The 14,971-nt window shown below is 38.0% G+C and overlaps 1 pseudogene; it reads right to left on the bottom strand.

Moving 5' to 3' along the window:
- LOC143846384 (long chain acyl-CoA synthetase 9, chloroplastic pseudogene) overlaps positions 1 to 12,383 on the bottom strand; it is a 38,829-nt pseudogene extending 26,446 nt beyond the window's left edge.
- Positions 12,384 to 14,971: the final 2,588 nt, after the last annotated feature.

Raw genomic sequence — 14,971 nt, 5'->3', positions numbered from 1 at the left:
GGTCCCACAGTTTGGCGACTCTGCTGGGGACCACCTAACTTCATTAAAATTTCAAAAGATAATTCATTTGAATTTATTTTAATTGGCTCATAAAAACTCTATCTCTTTTATGTTTGCTAGATTAGTTTGTTTGTCTTGTTTTATTTTCTCATCACATTTTACTCCAACTTAATCTAACAAAACCTGAAGGCATCATAGATTGCGCAAACTTATTGCACACACTAATATCACTTGCATCTAAACCCTTGCATCTCACATGCACACACGTCCTATTTTAGGAACCCGGAGTGTTATCTAGCATGGTTGACTGGGATTTCATCACCTGGTGCCTCTGTGCTAGAGAAGCATTCCACCCTTAGCCTAGCACCTTATGATGCGTAAACGGATATCTTGTTCACGTACTGATACGCCGGACACTGGTACAGTATATCGAACATAGATTCGCGCTAAGGGAACTCTTGGCCTTACCCCTAGATTAACCCACACATGCATGTAGTATACGAACACATGTGCATCACGTGTGTGAGCCTAGTTTAGGATATCTTACCCACTTATGTCTAGATTAAGCCGTAGTCCATCTTCCAATGGCTGCGATCGGTTCTAGGTACACAAACAAAGTCATGAGTCGAGATCCTCTCTCCACTCCGCTAGATTAGGATTAGGGTTTGATGCCTTCAGGTAGCACTGATAAAATGTACGAAGATTAAAAAAAATTTCCTTTGGGGTTAGGATATAAATCCCATCTTTCCTAAGATCTCATAGGATTAGTCATTCATGATCTCTTCGTTGAAAGTAATCTTATGTAATCTCATCTAATCTTTTGATCGTCTGTCTATCATACGCCTCTTGTGTGATTAGATTATATCTTTCTTCCCTTTCTCAATTGGCAGAAATTGTGTCCCGATCATTTGATTGTGCAATCTTGATGATCTGATCATGCTTGTATCTTTAGTCTTTTCTTACTCTAAGGGCAACCTTTTTCAAGAATATTTTGCTAAGTCCTTCAGAGTTCACTCTCATAATCCTTGAACTAGGGGCATTCCCCTATACGAATCTGTCATCATTGTCATGTCTTGATCCTTTAGGATTCATTCTATTGTCCCAATTACTTGCTTAAATGTGTAATCTTCTTTTTAGTCATTGAGAATGGACACTCCTTGAATGTCAAGCTCATATACCGTTCTTATTGTTTCCATGTCAGGACTGTTCACAGCTGAAAATCCAGGAAAGCTTTTGGTTTTGAATCTATTCGTGGTCAGTGAAGAAGCTAATTCCCCATTTTCTTTGGAAGCATCTCCAATCCTCTCCTTCCATACTCATGGCAGTCTCTATGAAAAATTCACAACTCTCTTACATCATGGAAGCCATGACCCAGCTCGTCCAACAGGTGAAGGAATTGAAGGAAGAAAATCAATTCATCAAAGCTCAGCTTACTGAGAAATTTGGTCCAACCACTGTTGTTTCCAAGGGCAAAAATCCGGGCCTCTCCATGGTTATGGGTTCGGAAGAGCTAATTGTGAATCTCTTTAGACAAATGGCTGCGCTAACAGAAGAAGTTCATCAGATGAAGCAACAAATGCAAACCTGGTATTGTCAGTCCCAAAGTTCGGAGCACTTCGCTGACAAAAATACCAAAGTCCAGGATGTTGTTACCAGAAACTCTGTCTCTCAGTACCAGCAGGATTCTGTTGGGCCCTTAATTCTTGAATATGACCAAGAGCCGCCATCTGAAACTCCTAAAAGAGAATTCACTGACTTGCCGATCTCGCGACCTGATGCTTTGAAATGGTTGCTCAAGGAAGAATGATAACACTATTGGGATCAGAGCCTGTTCCTAATCCTCTTCCCAGTCCCGGGACCTTCCAAATGAAAGAATTTTGTGATTATCATTTACGTCATGGTCATGCAACTGATGAATGCCTCAGCTTGAAATATGATATTCAAGACCTTATAGACATGGGGCTCCTCGACCCTCAAAACTTTTTGTCAAGCGGCGAAGCTCCATCCTTTCCCGATGACCGCAAACCGTGGGTTGAGCAAATGAAGAGAAAGTCTCACGATAATCGCAACCAGCAATGCACAATGATGGGTCGAAATACATTGAGCCCGGTCTCCATAGGTCAGGAAATTAAAGTGGCCACAACACATGGGGCTTATAGCGGGGGCAATTGTACTTCAAAAAATATCAACGAGCTACAGAACCCTATGGTATTCAAATATAATCAATCAGGGATTGCAGCTCAGCAAAAGCCCAATAGGGAATTCACCCCTCTCTTGTTTCCACCATCTGTCATACTACAGCAAGGATTGGAATCCGGCGATATCTATTTACCTCGCATTAAGGAACCTCCTAATCCGCTCCCCAGGACATGGAGGGCGGAAGAGCACTGCGATTTTCATCGAGGATCGGGGCATAGCACTGATCAGTGTATAACTTTGAGGCATGTGATCCAGAAGTTGATCAATGAGCGCAAGCTACCATTTCAGCAAGTGCCAAATATTGTTGATAATCCTATGCAAAACCATGTTGTACAGTGATTACTTGAACAAGAGGAGGAGCGCCAGTCCCAGCCTTTCAAAGATGAAATTGAAGTCGTAAACATTGGCACTGAAACTTTGATTCAGTGAATGCCGATTAAAAGTACTTTACCCTCTGAAGAGTGTGAAGAATTGATAAACTTATTTCAAGAATAAGAAGATTGTCTAGAAAAGCTACAACCGATACCAGGGGCAAGATATAGATAGAAAGCTCAAAGAGAATGAAGAAAGTGAGAAGACATATACAAGGGGCATAGAGTGGAAACAACTTTCATATTTCCAATCAATGACCTTGGATCTCAAATTCATAACATGAAACCAACAAATTCGAGATAAGAAGTTCAAGAGCAAGCATTGAAAAGTGATCATCAGATATCAAGAGTTACAAATCTATAGATGGAGGATGTCAAAGAACAAGTTTCGCTCTATGAAAGTCGAAAGCACATATTAGAAACTTGAAAGAAGAAGATCCATTATCTCTTACCTGGAAATGCCGTCAAACTCCGTGAAAAAAAAAGAGAAAAAATAATAAATAAATAATAAGTACCAGAGGGACTCTAATAACCTAGATCGATTCCCAATCTGAACATCGGAAGGCCTCCTTCGGCCGAATAAATCCCAAAATCAAAACCCAACGTCAAAAGAATACCGGTTTGCAAAACCTTTGAGCCTGAATGAAATTTTCTTGAAAACCCATCAAACTAGGGGCATTCGCCCCGAACTACGCGAGACCTGATCCCTACACTGGGGTACGTAGGCAGCTCGGTTGAACCGAGTTCGGTCGATTCAAAAAAAAAAAGAGGGACAAGTTCCAAAAGAAGAGAAGTCAATTATTCCAGAAAGAGAAAAAAAAGAAAAATCAATTAACCTTCAAACAATCTATCTTCAAACTAGGGGCATTCGCCCTGAACTACGCACGACCTGATTCCTACCCTGGGATACGTAGGCAACCTGTTCACAGGTTCGGTTGAAATCTTTGTCGAGCCTTAAGCCATTCTTTGAAAAGCCCTATCTTACCTATAAAGTCCTTCCCGTGTTCAGAACTAATGATCTAGGTCCCGAGACACAATAAGTAACAAAAAAAATGATGATGAATAAGAAAAGAACGGAGTTTGAAGATCTGCTAGACAGAAAACCTGAAAGGGCGGTCTAGGCAAAATTTAAGATCATTCCCCTGCTAAGTTGAAAACCCGAAAGGGCAGGCTTAGGCAAAAGCTAAGGGGATGGCCTGCTGGATCAAAAACCTAGAAAGGTGGTTCAGGCAAAAGTTAAGGCTAACACGGTCCGCCAAGTTAAAAACCCCGAGGAGGTGACTTGGTCGCGGTAAGAGAATCATTATAAGAAGGCTACAGCCGGTATCAAGACTGAAGATCAACTGGAGTTCAGGCAAATTCAAGTGGCATCCTCAAAACTGGGGGCATTGAAGCTAAGCAATCTTAGGGATCGTAATTAAATCCTTGAGGCATTACTGTTTTAAGGAAAAAGTCCAGTGTGTACCAATTGAAAAAAACATTCCTTGAAAGGATAGACTTACCAAATAAAACGTTAACTAAGTCAGAAGCATTACTGTGTCTGTCAGTGTAGTTAGTCAATCTTTGTCATTCTATGTTCACTCCTTCAGGGCTGCTCAATCCTTTGAGTAGTGCCTTTTATCTAAGTTTTCTCTTTAGAAAGAGTCAATCGTCGTTCTTATGTCCATATGATGCAGCTATCTTGGTGAAGGAGGCCCGGCCTCGACAGCTCCCTGCGATCGTATGAAAGAGCTCGGTAATCTAGTCAAGCAGCCTCATTTCAAAGAAGATCAACTCAGAAAAATTCAGAACTAGAAACATCAGAAAGCCCAGCTTCCGTAAAAAGATCATACCCCAGGAAGGCACCTTAAGCTTGGAAGAGCCTCAGATGCAATGGTGGTTGAGCCAATTTCTCAGAAAGATGAACCATTAAAATTCAGAATCTCCTTCCAGTTAGTTAAATACTATCCTGGTCAAGAAATATTTATCTAAACACCTGTCAAGAGGCAAATCCTACTTTTCCATAATTATATCCAAGAGAGCCATTGTTCTAGATTACCAATTTCAAATATCTTGTTCAAGGTTTCAGTTATCAAAATCCCCAGAAGACAAGACCAGCAGTCTCTTTGAGAAAAATCTTGTTGAAGTTTCATAAAAGTGTTCCTAATCCATTCTTGTTAGTAATGGTTCTTCGTTCCTAAGGTTTGCCGTTTCATCATTCGTCAAAGTCCTAGTTTCCAATATCTTTGTCGGGCCCGATCTATAATATCCCCGATTTCATTGAGTTCAAAAAATCAAAAATTCATCAAATCCAATCTTACGTCAAATTCAAGTTCATGAAAAATCTCTAAATTCTTCGTTGTTGAATTCATCAATCAAAGCTATCTCGTTTCTTTGAGCCCGTTTGGGAACGGTGCCTCTTTTCTCGAGTCCATTTGTGAATAGTCTCGTCTTCTCCTTGAACCCGTTTGTGAACGGTGTCTCTTTTCCTCGAGTACATTTGTGAATGGTCTCATGTCCTCCTTGAGCCCGTTTGTGAACGGTGCCTCATTTCTCGAGTCCATTTGTGAATGGTCTCATATCCTCCTTGAGGCCGTTTGTGAACGGTGCCTCATTGTCTGAGTCCATTTGAAAATGGTCTTTTCTCTTTGAACATCATATAAATGTGATGTCTCATTCCTTGGAATTCGTATAAATGCGATATTCCATTGTCCCTGAGTTATCCTTGAGCATCATATGAATATGGTGTCTCGTTTTCTAGAAATCCGTATAAGTACGTCATTTCATTCTCCTTGAGTCTATTTGAAAATGGTCTTTTCTCTTTGAACATCATATAAATGTGATGTCTCATTCCTTGGAATTCGTATAAATGCGATATTCCATTGTCCCTGAGTTATCTTTGAGCATCATATGAATATGGTGTCTCGTTTTCTGGAAATTCGTATAAATACGTCATTTCATTCTCCCTGAGTCCATTTGAAAATGGTCTTTTCTCTTTGAACATCATATAAATGTGATGTCTCATTTCCTGGAATTCGTATAAATACGATATTCCATTGTCCCTGAGTTATCTTTGAGCATCATATGAATATGGTGTCTCGTTTTCTGGAAATCCGTATAAATACGTCATTTCATTATCCATGAGTCCATTTGAAAGTGGTCTTTTCTCTTTAAACATTATACGAATATGATGTCTCTTTTCCTTAGAATTCGTATAAATACGATATTCCATTATCTCTGAGTTATCTTTAAGTATCATATGAATATGGTGTCTCATTTTCCTTGGCATTCGTATAAATACGATGTTCCATTATCTCTGAGTTATCTTTGGACATCATATAAATGTGATGTCTCATTTTCGTGGAATTCGTATAAATGCGTTGATTCATTTTCTCCAGGTCCATTCAAAAATGGTCTCTTACTCTCTTGAGCACCGTACAAATATGATATCTCATTCTTCCTTAGTCTATTCAAAAATAGTCTCTTATTCTTCTTTGGGTTCCATAAAAATATGGTTGTTCATTCTTTGGGAAACCATACAAAGTCGGTGTCTCATTCTGATATCTCATTCCTTGTGGGCCTGTACAAATACGAGGCCTCATTCTTGTTGAATCCATTCGAAATGATATCTAGTGTCCTTTGAATCCATATAAATATGTCTGAGCTCATTCAAAAATGATGCTTCGTTTTCATTAAAAATCTTTCGAAAGTCATCCATTATTCTCTCTAAGACCATTTGAGAATGGCGTCTCATTTCCTCGGAAACCGTTCAAAAACGGTATTCCTTTTTTCCTCCAAAAATCCGTTTGAAAATGGTATCCCATTCCTTCATTACCCGTTCGAAAATGGCGCCGCATCATAATCATCTTTTGTTCTAGATTGCAAGATTTTTGCACCAAGAATAAATCTGATTCTCTGTTATTCTAAACTGCCATCTCATGGTGTTTAGAGTAAATGATTTTGATATATGTTCAAATTCTAGGATTTCATCTAGGGTCTTGCATTATGGTAGGTTGCATTGTGTCTAGAGAATCTTTTGTCGATCAAAGCTACGCAAAATGACACTGTCACTTTTGCTTTGGTGTTCGATGACTACGTCATCTCTACCAAAGAGGGGCATCTGTAGACACCCCCATTTTGCTAGGCTTTAAAAAGCAAAAGATTCGGTAGTATCATCAATTTTTATATCCGTATTCAGCATTAGATTAGGCATTCATGCATTTTAGGGTAGATTTCATTTCATTATGAGAGCTTTGAAGTTGATTCGCAATCCTAAAGTTCTCTAGGGGGTTCCTTTGGCCTCTGAAAGATGAAAGTTCAAGTTTTCAAGCAAATGAGAAAACCTGCTATTTTTAGAATTTTCAGGGTTTCCCTCATTTTTGCCTATTTTGCACTGCAGAGGTATTTTGGTCATTCCCGATGTGTCTCGTTTGACCCCCGAGTTATATTTGAGAAATCTTGAGTGATTTTACAAATTTTGAAAAAGCTGCTATTTTTAGAAACTCATGGGGCTTCCACATTTTCATCATCTTATGGATATTTCAATCATTTCTCATATGTCCAAAACCATCTCGAGGGTACGGCTGATGGATTATGAGTAATTTCGTAAGCTTTGGGAAACCTGCTAAATTTAGATCTCTCAAGATTTTCTCTTAGTCTTGCACTTCGGGGGTATTTTAGACATTTCCAAACATATCATATTTGGTCCCTAAGTTGTGTCTAAGAAATCTTGAGTTCATTCATAAATTTTCGAAAATCTGCTATTTTTAGAATTTCTCAGGGTTTTCCCTAGTCTCGCCAAAATTCTAGCACCTTGGGGTAATTTGGTCTTTTCCTGTGTAATTCTTTTGATCCCCGAAATATGTCTGAGAGATTATGAATGATTTTTTGAATTTTGAAAAACCTGCTAAATTTAGAATTTCTCAGGAATTTCGCTTAATTTGGAAATTTTAAGTGTTGAGGGCATTTTGGGTATTTTCAGGGGATACCAAATGATTCTGTTTAATATTGCTCACCGAAAGGACCCAATTTTAAAAGTTTCTATTTTTGAAGTTTGACCACAAAGACTTTTCATTTTTAATTTTTTCCTTTAGGGGTGAACCAATCTAAGGGTATTTTGGTCGCATTTGGATGTCTAACAGTTAAGTAGGGGCATTTTGGTCCAAAAAGTTATTTCCCAAAAAAGATGGTCCGATCATGTGTGAGGGATGCACCATAAATGTCAAATGGGTTGGGTCCATATATAGAATGTTGAATTTAGAAAGATTTTATTGATTTTTTACGGAAAAACCCGAAACCCGTGTGAAAAGGCCCATTGGGCTAAAGCCCGCAAAGATGGAGCTCATGTGGGTTCACCCATATGGGTCAACCACCATGGTGGGCGGCCCACATGGTTGACCCACATGAGTTGAGCACTCACCTTGATGATGTCACAATGGTGACATCATATTTGTTAAAAGAAAAATAAAAAGAATAAAAAATGAAAAGAAGGAAAGAAGGAAAAGAGGAATGATTGTTTAAAAAGGTTTTCTTCCAAAGAAGCAATGTGGAATGAGAATAACATGTCTTGATTGACAAGAAATTAAGATTGGAATCAAATCTAATTTGGAAACAAGAAAGGAAGAAAGCAAGAGGGGAAAATTGGAAACAAGCCAAAAAGGGAGCTCTCACATTGGAAATTGCTATTTCTTTCTTAACCCTAACTTTTGTTTTATATAAAAATCAAAGCAAACAATCCAGAAAAGGGGGAAAAAATCCAAATTCTTCCATTTTCTCTCTCCTCCCAAGAAATTTTTTTTCTTTTCTCCCTTGAAGTGTGATCTCTCTCTCAAGTGTTCTTCAAAAAAGGAATTCTTGAATTCCTTCTTCTTCTCCAAGGCATCATACAATCAAGAATTATTGGAGTGTTCTTTGGGTCTTCTTCATCATAAAAAATGGTGCGACAAAGCGTATACCTCGGATCTACGCACCCTAAAGACAAGGAGCGTGATCAACGTGGTGGAAATAAAAAAAGAGCAAAGAAAGAAAGGGAAGAAAGGACGCAGGATCGAGCGTCGGCGAGATTTTTTGGAATTTTCGGCTTTTGGATTCGGCGAGGATCTCCATCACAGGTAGGTGCACTATTCTCAGATTTTTCCAGGATTATTTGGTATTCTTTATATATTTTTGCAGGGCTTTTAGCATTTAATTGAATTTAATTCGATATTATATGTGTGTGCTCAAAATCATGATCTACATGAGTGTTTAAATTTCGATTCGTCCCGAAATTTAATACACTGATTTATTTAAATAGACTAAAATAACCATCGGATTAGATCGGACATTGAATCAAAGGATTTTGAAAATTTGAGTGAAGAGTGGAATTTCATTTAAAATAATGGCTGAGAAATTACAAAAGTTGAAAAAATAGCTATCTCAGGATGATTTGTTTTGTGGAATTTCAAATTTTTCTTGTGTTCATCACTTCAGAACAAGGTTAAAGGACATTTTTCGGAGTCGTAATTTTCTCGAAAATCGTGTTTTAAAAATAGAAAACTCTTCAAAAACATCTTTTTGACGAAGAAAAATAAAATATATACTAAACAGATTCCAAAATTAATGAAATTTCGGGGAAAAATAATATGATACTGATACCAAAATTAATGGATTTTGTTTGATATATTATTTAATGTTTTCTTTGAAAATTATCAGACTTTGTGAGAATTTTTACTGATATCAGATCACAATTAAAATTCTGGAAATTTTAACCGTAGTCTTATATTTCATATTTCTTTCTAGTGTAAAATTTTCAAGTGATTTGGATTTTGTTTCCTAAGGGTTGTAGTGTAAATCCATAATCTGGTCTTAAAATTGAAAAATCCGAAATTGGTAGTAAATGATTTTTAAAATTCATGAAAATCTCACAGCATGCTATGTTTACCCATATCTTATTTTTGTAGAAATTTAAATGAATTTAGATTTCTATTTCTAGTAGTTTCTTTGTTATTTTAACAATCTGGTCATATTATTGTTAAATCAAAATTAAATAGGAGCTTAATGTAAAAATCTGTAAAACTTTTCCAGTAAGCTACATACATTCCCATTTTGCTGCTGTAGAAATTTCAATCCATTTCGAATTCGTTTGCAATAAATTCACTTGTAAAATCACTCAAGCGGTTTAAAATTGATAAAATCCACTCAAAATTGAAATTAATTAAAAATCATTATCAAAATTTCTAAGGAACCTTAAATTTTTGTTACATATTAATTATTTAATCCATTGAAACAGAAATCTTAGGATCTTTAGATTTCCCTGGTAAAATGGCCAGTGCATCCATAATCGTATCCCAATTGCAACCGATCTTTGACAATTTGAATATTTTAGCTATAGCATGTTATTGGCTCCGAGGATACTGTCCACGGAAATCCTGAGATATGCCAGGCAATAAGGTGCTATAACCTAAGTATTAAATTACACAAGGAAAGAGCGCACGATTCCCTTCCTTGGATGCCATTCGAGGCCGAAATTGGAGAACCCTAGAACCTTTGGTATTCCTTAAATGTCCAGAAACCGAAAATCCTTGAAATCTGAAATTAATTAACTTCAAGAACTTGAATCAATTTATCTCATGTCTTTCGGAACCATTGGATTATGGTTTCCGATATAAGAACCATTAGAGCCCAACTTAGGAACACTTATGTCTGGTCGTGTCCTAGGTCTTAGGGAGTCTTAGGTTTTAGGGAGTCCTAGAGTTAGGAGTCCTAGAGTTAGGAGTCCAGCCTCATCACGGACGTTTGCTATGGATAGCAACCGTGCCATAGGTCTAGTTACACTAGTCACCCAAATTTTCCCTAGGACAAGCCTAGTTACCTAGGATGTAGGTTAACCTGCATTAGTCTAAGGGACAACTTGCACTTAGATAGGATCATATAGCATATTAGATGAAATCCTAGGATAATAAAATCTTCAACTTGAATTAAATAACTTCTCTTAAAACTGTTGAAACAGTCAATCCAGTCTAGATCAGTGTCTTAGTGGAGTTAGGCATAAGTAGCTTAGCTTAGGTGCACCGAACTACGTTGACTCTGATCCCAGTGAGGCTTGGGTACGTAGGCAGCTTGGATGTCTGATGGCATACCAACCGCGAGTCGGCTCCACAATAAATTGTGGGGTTTTATTTATTAATTTTCTTGTAAATGCTTAATTAAATCACTTAGGATTTTTTCATGAAATTAGAATTTTAGGAGAACTTTCACTTAGATTGAATTCAAACAAATTAAGAAATCAAGATAGACATTTAGGATCTACATTGAAATTAGATCATAGGATGCATGTCACATAGTTCACACATTAACAAAGACTTGAATGAGCCATTTAAAATAAATTTAAAAGAGTTAACTTTTGGAATTGTAGACCGATTATCGGGCAGGAATGGTGCATGTGGTGGATAACTCCCCATACCTTCCATTCTTGTAACCAGGTAACGAGTCTAGATTTCTGGTTAATTATGGGTCCTAGATCCCACATCTAGGTGGCGACTCTGTCACTCTCTTTTGTGTGGAATTCGGATTGCCTTAGTGATCCCAAGTTCACATAAAAGATGAATTAAAATCAATAATAAAAATGCACAAGCCAATCACGTGGGTACGAGAGACCAAGAGAGAGTGTGGCGGCTCGCACCCCACCCCTCTCGCGGGATAGGGTCCCACACATTGATCAACGATTCATTGATCGTGGGTTGATATCCTTTAGATTAGGGTTCCCTTTCAAGGACTCATCTCATAGCCCTAACTTAGGATTTCATCTTCCCTTTAGACTAGGAGCATCTTCTCTGTGCTCATCTTCAAAATTTCATGCTATTCGGACTAGGGGCATCTCACCAAAGTTTATCTTTAAACCCCTATAACTCCAATCCTTTAAGACTAGGGGCATCTCTTCAAAGTCCATTCATCCCAAGGGTCGCATTCTCTCCGTGATAGACCCCTACTTTTCTTATTCTCCAAGTTGGCTATATTCTCTATCCTAGACCCCATTGGCTGCACGATAATGATCATACTTTGCACACTAGGGGACTTTTTGAAATCTCTGGTGTTTGGGTTGCTACGGTTGAATATACCTTGAGCCATAGCCTCCTCGATCTGGGTGCCTGCCATGATGAAGTGTTTGAAGTCTGGATAATATTGCAATGACATGTGATACTGGAGTTGGGGGGAAATATTTTTCATGATTATTTGAACCTGCTCCTCTTCAGAAGGGGGCTCCATCATCTGGGCTGCCAGTTTCCTCCATCTTTTTACGAAGGTTAGAAAAGATTCATTTGAGTCTTGCTTGGTTCTCTCCAAATCTTTTCTAGTGATTTCTGTCCCATCATCGTATTTGAACTGCTTAATGAATTATTCACCAATGTCCTTCCATGTCCTAAAACGAGTTTTGTCTAGGACCATGAACCATCTCTTAACAACTTTAGTAAGTGAAACAGGAAATAGTTGAGCCATCTGCTCATGAGATAAGCCTTGAGGCTGACACATGATGGTAAACATATGTAAGTGGGTGACAGGACAACCAACTCCGTCGTACTTGTCAAAGTCTGGCATTTGAAAATTTGCCGGGAGACGGATTTCAGGGAATAATGTGAGGTCACTCGGATTGAAGCCCCCCTGATCCTGAGACTGAATATCTTGAACCTGCTTGGTGAGACTGTCCAACTTCTCCATAATCGACTTATCGAGCACTGACTGAGAAGGTTTACTATGATCTTCGTTGTACTGCTCTTTTTGCAGCTCCTCTTCTGTTTTATCGGAGACATCGATGAACATTGGCTGGACAGGTGCCGCAGAAGTAGCTGTATGGTGCATGAGTTCTTTACCTTTAGAATTGGAAGGCGATGCCCCCAACCTCTCAGAAAGCTGGGCCTTGTGTAGACACCCCCATTTTGCTACGCTTTAAAAAGTAAAAGATTCGGTAGTATCATCGAGTTTTGAATCCGTATTCAGCATTAGATTAGGCATCCATGCATTTTAGGGTAGATTTCATTTCATTATGGGAGTTTTGAAGTTGATTCGCGATCTTGAAGGTCTCCAGGGGGTTCCTTTGACCTCTAAAAGATGAAAGTTTAAGTTTCCAAGCAAATGAAAAAATACCTGCTATTTTTAGAATTTTCACGGTTTCCCTCATTTTTGCCCATTTTTACACTACAGGGGTATTTTGGTCATTCCCGATGTGTCTCGTCTGACCCCTGAGTTATATTTGAGAAAATTGGAGTGATTTTACAAATTTTGAAAAAGCTGCTATTTTTAGAAACTCATGGGGCTTCCACATTTTCATCATCTTATGGATATTTCAATCATTTCTCATATATCCAAAACCATCTTGAGGGTACGGCTGATGGATTAGGAGTAATTTCGTAAGATTTGGAAAACCTGCTAAATTTAGATCTCTCACGATTTTCTCTTAGTCTTGAACTTAGTGGGTATTTTAGACATTTTCAATATATCATATTTGGTCACTAAGTTGTGTCTAAGAAATCTTGAGTCCGTTCATAAATTTTCAAAAATCTGCTATTTTTGGAATTTCTCAGGGTTTTCCCTAGTCTCGCCAAATTCTAGCACCTTGGGGTAATTTGGTCTTTTCCTGTGTAATTTTTTGATCCCCGAAATATGTCTGAGAGATTATGAATGATTTCCTGAATTTTGGAAAACCTGCTAAATTTAGAATTTCTCAGAGGTTTCGCTTGACTTGGAAATTTTATGTGTGAAGGGCATTTTGGGTATTTTCAGGGGGTACTAAATGATCCTGTTTGATATTGCTCGTCAAAAGGACCCAACTTTAAAAGTTTCTATTTTTGAAGTTTGATCACAAAGACTTTCCATTTTTAACTTTTCCCTTTAGGGGTGAACTAATTTAAGGTTATTTTGGTCACATTTGAATGTGTAATTGTCAAATAGGGGCATTTTGGTCCGAAAAATTATTTTCCCAAAAATGATGGTTCTATCATGTGTGAGGGATGCACCATAAATGTCAAATGGGTTGGGTCCATATATAGAATATTGAATTTAGAAAGATTTTATTGAATTTTTACGGAAAAACCCGAAACCCGTGTGAAATGGCCCATTGGGCTAAAGCCCGCAAAGATGGAGCTCATGTGGGTTCACCCATATGGGTCGACCACCATGGTGGGCGCCCCACATGGCTGACCCACATGAGTTGAGCACCCAACCTTGATGATGTCACAATGGTGACATCATATTTGTTAAAAGAAAAATAAAAAGAACAAAAAATGAAAAGAAGGAAAAGAGGAATGATTGCTTAAAAATGTTTTCTTCCAAAGAAGCGAGGTGGAATGAGAATAGCATGTCTTGATTGACAAGAAATTAAGATTGGAATCAAATCCAATTTGGAAACAAGAAAGAAAGAAAGCAAGAGGGGAAAATTGGAAACAAGCCAAAAATGAGAGCTTTCACATTGGAAACTACTATTTCTCTCTTAACCCTAGCTTTTTGTATAAAAATCAAGCAAACAATCCTGGGAAGGATCCAAAAAAAATAATCCAAATTCATCATTTTTCTCTCTGTTAGCCCAAGGGTTCCCATGTGTGGCACTACTCATTGTTTTGATGACAACAAACCCACATTGATCGAAGTAGGTTGGTACTAATGATTCTACCATGATAAGCTCATACAGAAAACTTAGATTACCAAGATCGACAACAAGGTAGAACATAGTGATCAAAGGCATAGTGAAGATCCGTCAACCAAGAAGGACAAAGACAAATCAAGTTGAACCTTAGAGAAGAGCAATCAACATCAAGATGGAGTCATTAAGAGCTAAGTCAAATTAAAGACCAAAGAACAAGGATGTACAAGGAAGGATAAGCATGCTCATTCAACCACCGGACTCAAGGGGACTATTCAAAAATAGGTCAAATGGAGACCATCTTTAAAACAAGATTGCAAGTGTTCGGAGAAGGTCTTGGAGACGCGGAGCCATCTTCGTGGGCAAGTGTTGAAGACGTGGAGCCTTCTTTGTTGTACCAAGAATCATACTTTTAGTGGATTCCCTCAAGGACACAAACTTGGGAAGAGTGGAGTAGGTCTTGGAGTTATAAGACCGAACCACTATAAATCTTAGTGTGGTATCTCTTCTATTACTCTTCCCCTTTTCTTATTTGCTTTGTGGTTGTTCATTCCTCTACTTTTATTTTTGCTAACCTTTATTAACCAAAGAGTAATTAACAAGTGTTAGTAATCTTTTGAAAAGAAATATTAAAAGAGTAGAAATTTTAATACCCAACCAATTCACCCCCCTCTTGGTTGCCCAACTGGGATTTCATTTGGTATCAGAGCTAGAACTCTAGGATTGCCTTAACCGGTTAGAGTAAAAGATCACTAATTATGGCAACCTTCCCTCAACAACAAGAAGGACAATCAACCACTAGACCACCATA

This window comes from Tasmannia lanceolata, unplaced genomic scaffold (assembly GCF_043159265.1).
Source record: "Tasmannia lanceolata isolate RefF3 unplaced genomic scaffold, GAP_Taslan_0.1 ptg000015l, whole genome shotgun sequence".
Classification (NCBI taxonomy): domain Eukaryota; kingdom Viridiplantae; phylum Streptophyta; class Magnoliopsida; order Canellales; family Winteraceae; genus Tasmannia; species Tasmannia lanceolata.
Note: the sequence above shows the minus strand (reverse complement) of the source record. Positions and strands in the feature narration are given on the sequence as shown.